Raw genomic sequence first — 9,571 nt, forward strand, 5'->3', positions numbered from 1 at the left:
AATAACAGAAATAGGACTTGGGTTATTTATTTTAATTTTGTTTTTATTTTAAGATTTTGGAAGGAGAGGTCACAAACTCAGGGGGTTGCAAGCATAGAAGGATGGAGAAATGAGTGTGCTCTGGATAGATGACATGAAATTCCCCAAGAACCAACAAAATATTATGTTTGGAGAAAAAACAAAGGATTATGAAAATTTTTTACAATTTTAATAAATGATGTCACATTAAAAAACCTCACACCATTACATGAAAATTTAATACATAATATATGTGAAGAGGTTTATGTGAAGATGTCTATATATAGACATCTGGATTCCAATCAATGTGAAGAGAGACTAGAATAGATAATGATGATGATAGATGAATAGATAGATTATGGCTAAATAGATAATAGATTATGATAAACACTATATAGATGAATAAACATAGATGATAGATAGTTGCTTGATAGATAGGCAAGATATGACAGATAGATAGATGATAGATAGATAGATAGAGAGAGAGAGATAGATAGAGAGATAGAGAGATACATAAGAAGATAGATAGGAAAATAGATAAATAGATGATAGATAGGAAGATAGATAGATAGAAAGATAGATAGGTAGATAGATAGATAGATAGATAGGAAGATAGATAAATAGATAAATAGATGATAGATAGAAAGATAGATAGATAGATAGATAGATAGATAGATAGATAGATGATAGATATCCAAAAGATGTTAGGTGGAAGCTAGTTATTAAATAGCAGTGTCTTGTCTATAACCTTAGTGCTTATATAGTTTTCAGAAAATATATAAAATATATATAATAACTTGAATTTCTCCTGCTAATCACATCTAAAAGTGTGTGGAAAGAAGGCAAGAAACACTAAAAAGCAGCTATATTTGAGGAGAGTTCATGAGTGTAGGAAGGGTTGAGAGGAATGCTGTAAATTTTACTGTACAGAATTCTTATCTGTGTAGTCTTTTCTGAAATTATTTCTTTTGCCATGAACCTGTAATTCTATATTTAAGATATAATTTAGAGCACACCACTAGCTTAGTTTATCTCTTCACTTATTTTGTGTGCGCAGGACTCATGGGAGGGAAGATTGACAGATGGTCAATAGGTTAAAAAGCCTCCTGGAATTTGTGTAATTTGAAAACATAAATTCTTTAACACTATCAGTCATTGGTAACACATTGGCATTTGGTTAATGCCTCTGAAAACTCTTCAGGGAGGTCTTATCAACTTTAACCCTGATACAAACACACACACACACACACAGGCACACATACACACACAGACACATACACACACACAGGAACATACACACATAGACACAAGCATACAAACTCACGCATATATATATACACACAGAGAAAGAAAGAGGGAGAGAGAGAAACGAAGACAGAGATACAGAGATAGAGACAGAGAAACTGAAAGACACAGAGTAGAATTCTTTTTCATTTTATTTTATTTTTCACTCTCCTCCCTCTTCTTTCTCTCCATTCATCCATATCTTCTTCTACTCTCCTTTCTTCCCTTTCTCCTTTATTGCTTTCTTCCTTCTTTTCCAGCATTTATTCTCCTTGTCAAGTTTAAAATGAGATGATGTTGCCATGATCTCTGCATTATAAAGCTATGCTCCTCTGTCACGATTAATTAGGACTATAGTTCCTTTATTTCTCAGCTTTTAAGAACATATCTTTTAGCCGGGCCATGGTGGCGCACACCTTTAATCCCAGTACTTGGGAGGCAGAAGCAGGTGGATTTCTGATTTTGTGGTCAGCCTAGTCTACAAAGTGAGTTCCAGGGTAGCCAGGGCTACACAGAGAAACCCTGTATCAGGAAAAAACAAACAAACAAACAAAAACAAAAAGAAACAAAAAAGAGCATATCTTTTGTTTTGAGACGTTTTAAAAGCACTCCTGCCTTCGTTTTTCTTCTTGACATTTACACACTTTGAGATATGTCCTGGGAGAGAGTTGAGGAGAGCGGTTTCATTGAGACTCTAAGAACCTTAAACTATCCTTTCATGTCACACGGTTTCAATATATTGCCATGTTAAGTGTTCAAATTAAAGGCAAAATATAAACAGACTTTTGCCAAATCTACAGAGAGAAATAGAGTTACTCACTGGCTGCCAGTGATTCTCTTTCTGTTTATTCTGGTGATTAAATGTGATTTTTTTCCCCTTCAGTGATCTGCTCCTACATTTATTTCTGTGAGATGCCAAAAAGCAGACAATGTTAAAAGTGATTTTTTTTTTGAGCGGCTGCAAATTTTCAAGCATGTTTTCCTAGCCGTGTGGGACCCTGCTGACTGCCCCTGGAAGAACATGCAGAAGCACCCTGTCTCTTAGGCTTTTCTTTCAAACTCTAGGAATGAAGTGAGATGATTGCTTGCAATTTTTATTATTTGTCATCATTCTCGGGGCTCTGAGAGTGTCAGTTGGAAACCACACATCTTTGTCCTATTGTGACTCCATACCTTTGTGGCTTCTTCTGCTCCTGCTCCACATTGTATGAAGACTAATCATTGTATATTCCTCCCCTGGCTTCATAGTTTGGGGGGAAAATGTCAAAATAAGAAGCACATATTGCTGTAGGCCTTGTCCTCCATAAAAGCAGAATCTACACTATGAAAATGTGTTTTTCTTCTTTGTATCTATTGGTATATTAAGATGTTTCTAACTATCTACTTGTTGGGGGTCTAAGAATTGCCTCACAAAACATATGAAGAGTCTGACAGAGATAGATTATTGTCCATATGTCCCATGACTGAAAACCAGGGTCAAAGTTCAGATTTGGGAACTGAACCATGACCCCAAATTACATGGCTTTTTAAGTTACAGGGCTTTTAAGACCTGAGATCTGTAAACATCTGTGCCAAGTTATTCCACCAATCAGGATTTAGGAATAGAGGAATTTCCTTAGGAACATGTCTGTTGTACACTTATGCTGCTCCCATGGGTTGGGATAGTCAACCGTGGCAGTGACTTGCCTTGCCTAAAGCTCATGTCTTAACTTGTCTACCAGCAGGGACTTGTTTTGTCTAATATGCCTTAACTTGACAACCAGAATGTCAGTTGCCCACATATATGTTTATTTCTGCCAAGTAGATTGTTAGTTCCCAGGGAGGTCTTGGGAACTTAAACTTTACTCAATCACTACTTAAAATGGAAGTCTTACTTTAAATACTTCCTTATATCTCTTATGCTGGAGTCCATCCAGAGGTATTGTCTACTTTTACTTATAGGTGCAGGAAGTGCTGCTGGGTAATTGGTTCAGGTCCAAGATTATTGTGGCTAACTAAAAAAGAGTTTTACTGACTTTTATCATGATTGGTTTCTAAGAGCACAAAACATAACAGTATATGTAATTAACTTAGCCTTAGAAAGTTTCCTAGTAACAGTAGAAACATTTAAGAAAGTTTCATTTTAATGGCAGGCTAGCCAGGTAACAGTTACATAGGTCTCAACATTCCCTCTAGGCCTTAATATTTTACCCAACACGTAATGCTATTTATTTCTGAAGACATGGTATCCAATTTGTAAATTCTTAAAAGTTAAATTAGCATAAAGAGCAATAATATTCCTTTTTGAGATAAGATAGCCATCATTGTATAGTACAAGCTGGCCTCAGATATACCATCATCCTTCTGACCTAAGTAAAACTAATGTTACATAATTGTCCTCATAGCTGATATGTTTTATTTTAATAAATTAAGTTTCTGAAACAAAGGACACATTTGTATAATCTTATAATGAAGTCTTCAGACTGAAATAATGTTTATAAATTATTGGTATTGGCTCATTGATCTTGAATGTTTCAAATCATATAACCAAACATTTACAAATTAAAATTCACTGTTATTTGCAAGAAGGAATCAATTCTTTGATTTCAAAAAAAACATGACTTACAATGAATTGCAATTGTTAATGTGGTTGCATAAGTGATTCAACATATGTACAAATAAAGCTACCAATTTTCTGCCAAACAAAAAAACCTATAAAATCATGTAATTGTATCCATAAGTTATAAAACACCATTTGCTTTTAATAATTTATATAGCTTACTTATTTTACTCCTGATATAAAATATGTGATTTACCTGAAAATTTAAAAAGGCTCATTAATAAGCCCACGGTCATACACATCCAAAATGAAGGATGGCTAAAATGGAGGCTACTGTCTTGTGACAGCGCTGAGGAAGAGAACAATGATAGTAAATAGCTTTCCACCCTTCACATCTTAGGTGAGATCCAATACACTTCTAATAATTCCGCATGAAGTAAAAATCCATTTGCAATTCAATTCAAATGTATTTGATATGAAAGGATTTTTAGATTTTTATTTTATTTTCTCTGAAGACAATTATTCATAATAAGAATCTGGAGGGATGATAAGCAGGCTGAGAAAGAAATTAGGGAAATGACCCCCTTCACAATAGCCACAAACAGTATGAAGTATCTTGGGGTGACTCTTACCAAACATGCGAAAGATCTGTATGGCAAGAACTTCAAGACTCTGAAGAAGGAAATGGAAGAAGACCTCAAAAAATGGGAAAACCTCCCATGCTCATGGATCGGTAGAATCAATATAGTTAAAATGGCCATTTTGCCTAAAGCACTATACAGATTCAATGCAATACCCATCAAAATCCCAACTCAATTCTTCACAGAGTTAGAAAGAGCAATTATCAAATTCATCTGGAACAACAAAAAACCCAGGATAGCTAAAACTATTCTCAGCAACAAAAGAAAATCTGGGGGAATCAGTATCCCTGACCTCAAGCAATACTACAGAGCAATAGTGTTAAAAACTGCATGGTATTGGTACAGTGACAGGCAGGAGGATCAATGGAACAGGATTGAAGATCCAGAAATGAACCCACACACCTATGGCCACTTGATCCTCGACAAAGAGGCTGAAAACATCCAATGGAAAAAAGATAGCCTTTTCAACAAATGGTGCTGGTTCAACTGGAGGTCAGCATGCAGAAGAATGCGAATTGATCCATCCTTGTCTCCTTGTACTAAGCTCAAATCCAAATGGATCAAGGACCTCCACATAAAGCCAGACACTCTGAAGCTAATAGAAAAGAAACTGGGGAAGACCCTTGAGGACATCGGTACAGGGAGAAAGTTTCTGAACAGAACACCAATAGCGTATGCTCTAAGAGCAAGAATTGACAAATGGGACCTCATAAGGTTACAGAGTTTCTGTAAGGCAAAGGACACCATCAAGAGGACAGATCGGCAACCAACAAATTGGGAAAAGATCTTCACCAATCCTACATCAGATAGAGGGCTAATATCCAATATATATAAAGAACTCAAGAAGTTAGACTCCAGAAAACCAAACAACCCTATTAAAAAATGGGGTACAGAGTTAAACAAAGAATTCTCACCTGAAGAACTTCGGATGGCGGAGAAGCATCTTAAAAAATGCTCCACTTCATTAGTCATTAGGGAAATGCAAATCAAAACAACCCTAAGATTTCATCTTACACCAGTCAGAATGGCTAAGATTAAAAATTCAGGAGACAGCAGGTGTTGGAGAGGGTGCGGAGAAAGAGGAACACTCCTCCACTGCTGGTGGGGTTGCAAATTGGTACAACCACTCTGGAAAGCAGTCTGGCGGTTCCTCCGAAAACTGGGCACCTCACTTCCAGAAGATCCTGCTATACCACTCCTGGGCATATACCCAGAGGATTCCCCACCATGTAATAAGGATACATGCTCTACTATGTTCATAGCAGCCCTATTTATAATTGCCAGATGCTGGAAAGAACCCAGGTATCCCTCAACAGAAGAGTGGATACAAAAAATGTGGTATATCTACACAATGGAGTACTATTCAGCCATTAGAAACAATAAATTCATGAAATTCTTAGGCAAATGGATGGAGCTAGAGAACATCATACTAAGTGAGGTAACCCAGACTCAAAAGGTGAATCATGGTATGCACTCACTAATAAGTGGTTATTAACCTAGAAAACTGGAATACCCAAAACATAATCCACACATCAAATGAGATACAAGAAGAAAGCAGGAGTGGTCCCTGGTTCTGGAAAGACTCAGTGAAACAGTATTTGGCAAAACCAGAACGGGGAACTGGGAAGGGGTGGGAGGGAGGACAGGGGAAGAGAAGGGGGCTTACGGGACTTTCGGGGAGTGGGGGGGGGCTAGAAAAGGGGAAATCATTTGAAATGTAAATAAATTATATCAAATAAAAAAAAAAAAATTCAGGAGACAGCAGGTGTTGGAGAGGGTGCGGAGAAAGAGGAACACTCCTCCACTGCTGGTGGGGTTGCAAATTGGTACAACCACTCTGGAAAGCAGTCTGGCGGTTCCTCCGAAAACTGGGCACCTCACTTCCAGAAGATCCTGCTATACCACTCCTGGGCATATACCCAGAGGATTCCCCACCATGTAATAAGGATACATGCTCTACTATGTTCATAGCAGCCCTATTTATAATTGCCAGATGCTGGAAAGAACCCAGGTATCCCTCAACAGAAGAGTGGATACAAAAAATGTGGTATATCTACACAATGGAGTACTATTCAGCCATTAGAAACAATGAATTCATGAAATTCTTAGGCAAATGGATGGAGCTAGAGAACATCATACTAAGTGAGGTAACCCAGACTCAAAAGGTGAATCATGGTATGCACTCACTAATAAGTGGTTATTAACCTAGAAAACTGGAATACCCAAAACATAATCCACACATCAAATGAGATACAAGAAGAAAGCAGGAGTGGTCCCTGGTTCTGGAAAGACTCAGTGAAACAGTATTTGGCAAAACCAGAACGGGGAACTGGGAAGGGGTGGGAGGGAGGACAGGGGAAGAGAAGGGGGCTTACGGGACTTTCGGGGAGTGGGGGGGGCTAGAAAAGGGGAAATCATTTGAAATGTAAATAAATTATATCAAATAAAAAAAAAAGACAAAAAAAAAAAAAAAAAAAAAGAATCTGGAGGGATGATAAGGATGCTACAGATCAGGTTATCGGAGGAGAGTTGCAGAGATACTTGTGTTGGGTCTGGATCTAATTACTAGTCCATTGAAAAGAACAATAGACACAGACAGGCACTTAAGGTTGGGGGGGGGGAAGCCATTTTATACAATGGAAACCTTTTAAAGATTGTCCAGAATACCTCATTGCATGCCTAACAATTTTCTCCTGGCATTTATTACAGGATATTGCCAAAGCCTGACTATGTAGTGCATGGCCAGACATTTCCCCTTTCCCTCTGATCTGAAAACAATCACGTCAGATCTTCTTGTGAGTAACCATTTTTTCCCAGATATCATACAGTTGAGTCAATATAAACAAAATTATTTGTTATTTTTCCTTGATATCTAAGTAATTGGATATGAAGTAGTTTTATAGATGCTGAGCCAGGTTGGGGTTTAGAGAGAGTTGCCCAGATCCTATAGTTCTTGCCTAAGATGCTTTACTTCTGCTATTTCAAAAGTATGTAGATTCTAATCCTTGGTAAAGCAACAGCACTTGTATTTCCTAGAGATTCACTTAATCTTCCCATAGAGAAACCCAAGACTGTCAAGCATACAGAAATCATCCAGAGAGGGTCTCTCTTTTATAAATGTTTACTCACATCTTCAAAATCAGCTGGCATTTATTTAAACTCTTAAGGCATGCAATTTTGGTAGTTGAACAATTCTGTACAAAAACTGTATAAGTTATAATTTAACATAGTCCACTGTCTACAGCATTTTGACTTTCCGCCTAAGCATTTCCCAAGGTGACTTTCAGCATTGTGTTATGTAAGTAGATGTGCACAAGTCCACTGTTAACCTTCTTTTAAAAGAAATAGGATGCTACAGAGATAGTTGTCATTTTAGCAACTTATTCATGTGGAGAAAGTTTGACAGAACTTCTCTTTGTTATTTACCCTGATAATAATCTTAAAAAGTTGAAATGATCTCATAAAGAAATAAGTCGAATTAGGTTTTATCACTTGCAAGAGGGCACACCGTTTTAACAGAGAGGAATTCAACCCTTTCCTTGTGTGTGGAAAGACCATCTCTGGGGCTAGGAAGATAGTTTTGTAAAAAGTACTTGCTGGGCAATCCCCTACAGAGGGAAGCCCATACGTTTCTGTAATGTCAGCATTCCAACAGTGGGATGGGAGACAGGGAAAAGAGGATCACCCAGAAGCTCTTAGACTAACTAAACTTGAATAAACAGCACTGTGACAGAAATAAGAGAGATCCTGCTTTCCAAAGGTAGAAGGAGAGAACAGACTCCTATGGACTCCATGTATGTGGTAAGGCATGTCTGTGTTCTCACCCTAAAAAAATATTTTAAAAATATATTGCAGGACTGAAACCATGAATGTATAAAAGATAAAAAGAGTCAAAAAAGACAGAGTTGTAATTTTCCATGATCATGATACAGTTGATAAATCATTGTTGAGAAATACAAAATGCCAATGGACAGAATTGTCAAGTGAGAAGGACCTTTCTAAATAAGAGATGCAGTCTGCTGGATCTCATAGAGATCATGAAGATGTGTCTGGCAACTTTATGGGACATGGAGGGAACTTTGGAGGTGGTGGAAGTAATTTTAATTGTGGTGGAAACTTTGGCGGAAGAGGAAGCTATGGTGGTAGAGGTGGTGGCAGCAGAGGTAGTTATGCATAGTGCATATAATGGATTTGGAGGAGATGGTAGCAACTCTGATGGAGGTTCTGGTTATAGTAGCAGAGGACGCAATGGTGATCATGGACCAGCATGTGGAAATCAAGTTGGTGGATATGGTGGTAGTGTTGGAAGATGAGACTTTGCTATGCACAACAAAGGAATCATTGGTGGTGACAGGAACTATAATAACTTTGGAGATTATAGTGATCAACAACAATCAAATTATGGATCCATGAAGGGGTCAGTGTTGGGGGAAGAATCTGGGGTAGTTCCTATGATGGTGGCTATGGATCTGGTGGTAGAAGTGATGAATATGGTAACAGAAGATTTTATAAGCAGCAGAAAATGACTACAGTTTTTAGCAGGTGTCAGGAAATTGAAGGTTACATTGAGACAGTCATCCTAAATACATTAGAGGCACTATAAAAATCTGCCACAGAGAGAACAATGATCTATCATTAGAAATGACACTGCATTATTGATAGTCTCCCAACAAAAGAAAATCCAGAACCAGATGGGTTTAGTGAAGAAATCTATTAGACATTCAAAGAAGGCCTAATATCAATACTCTCCAAATTATTCCACAAAATAGAAACAGAAGGAACACTACCCAATTTGTTATATGAAACCACATTTATGCTTATACCCAAACCTATCAAAGACCAAAGAAAGATAACTTCAGACCAATTTCCCTTATGAACATTGATGCAAAAATACTCAATAAAAATTTTGCAAACCAAATTCAAGAATGAAGAAGGAAGTACATATAGAAGAATTCTTTTATAAAACAGTTTTCACAGTCACATAATATTTAAAAATTGCAATATAAAGCCAATATGCCTTTGTGATAATCTTATAATATGCTATCATGTATGCTACATGCTGTTCTTACATATGTCCACAATGTGAAAT

General features: G+C 37.2%; 1 pseudogene; it reads left to right on the forward strand.

Annotated features, from left to right (window-relative positions):
- The first annotated feature begins 7,444 nt into the window (after positions 1-7,444).
- On the forward strand, positions 7,445-9,085 carry LOC127668099 (heterogeneous nuclear ribonucleoprotein A3-like; annotated as a pseudogene).
- Positions 9,086-9,571: the final 486 nt, after the last annotated feature.

The sequence above is a fragment of the Apodemus sylvaticus genome, chromosome 17 (genome assembly GCF_947179515.1).
Source record: "Apodemus sylvaticus chromosome 17, mApoSyl1.1, whole genome shotgun sequence".
Taxonomy (NCBI): domain Eukaryota; kingdom Metazoa; phylum Chordata; class Mammalia; order Rodentia; family Muridae; genus Apodemus; species Apodemus sylvaticus.